This window comes from Octopus bimaculoides, chromosome 20, assembly GCF_001194135.2.
Source record: "Octopus bimaculoides isolate UCB-OBI-ISO-001 chromosome 20, ASM119413v2, whole genome shotgun sequence".
Classification (NCBI taxonomy): Eukaryota; Metazoa; Mollusca; class Cephalopoda; order Octopoda; family Octopodidae; genus Octopus; species Octopus bimaculoides.
This window is the reverse complement of record NC_069000.1, coordinates 43,421,571-43,422,274: the sequence shown is the minus strand read 5'-3', so window position 1 is coordinate 43,422,274 and position 704 is coordinate 43,421,571. Positions and strand designations below refer to the sequence as shown.

The 704-nt window shown below is 34.8% G+C and overlaps 1 long non-coding RNA gene across 1 annotated transcript in view; it reads left to right on the top strand.

The window, feature by feature from the left end:
* Positions 1-704, top strand: part of LOC106878951 (uncharacterized) — an 8,219-nt gene that overhangs the window by 2,194 nt on the left and 5,321 nt on the right. Inside the window, exon 2 of the long non-coding RNA XR_001410573.2 lies at positions 210-533. This is a non-coding gene — a long non-coding RNA (uncharacterized LOC106878951). The remainder of the gene's footprint in view (positions 1-209; positions 534-704) is intronic.

Sequence of the window (704 nt, the reverse complement as noted above, 5' to 3'; positions counted from 1 at the left end):
TATATATATATATATATATTATACATACACGCAAGCAGGCATGTGCGCGCGTGGAAGTGTGTGTACATATAACTTCACATACACATATCTACATTCTTCTTCTTCTTCTTCTTCTTCTTCTTCTTCTTCTTCTTCTTCTTCTACATGTTGCCTTTAATTACAATGTACACCTGATTAATTTCTCACCCGCTCATTTTTTTCCCGTATAGCTATTGAAATGGAAATTTTACCTAGAGAAGGTTTCACTTTTGAAGAACACGAGGCAATAAACATAAGCTGTCGATCCAATTTGAGCAATCCAGATTCGTTCGTCCTCATACGAAATGGCACTAAAATCGTGCATATGGAATACGACAAAATATCCAACTATTTTAAAGCCATAAAGGACACCAATAATTTCCAATGTTATGCATATAAACAAGCGAATTTCTTCGAGTTTTCGTGCACGAAAATGAACCTTACGTGCGACGATGCAACATCATACATATGTTCTGTAAATAACACATATGATTCCAGTCCAAAGACTATACCAGGTCAGTTCACTATCAAGGCCATTAATTTTCACTTTTCAACATTACTACTTTTATAAATTAAAACCTCTTAAAATTTTGGGCGCAGAGCCTGTTAGAAGAAACTACTACTACTACTACTACTACTACTACTACTACTACTACTACTACTACTACTACTACTACTACTACTAC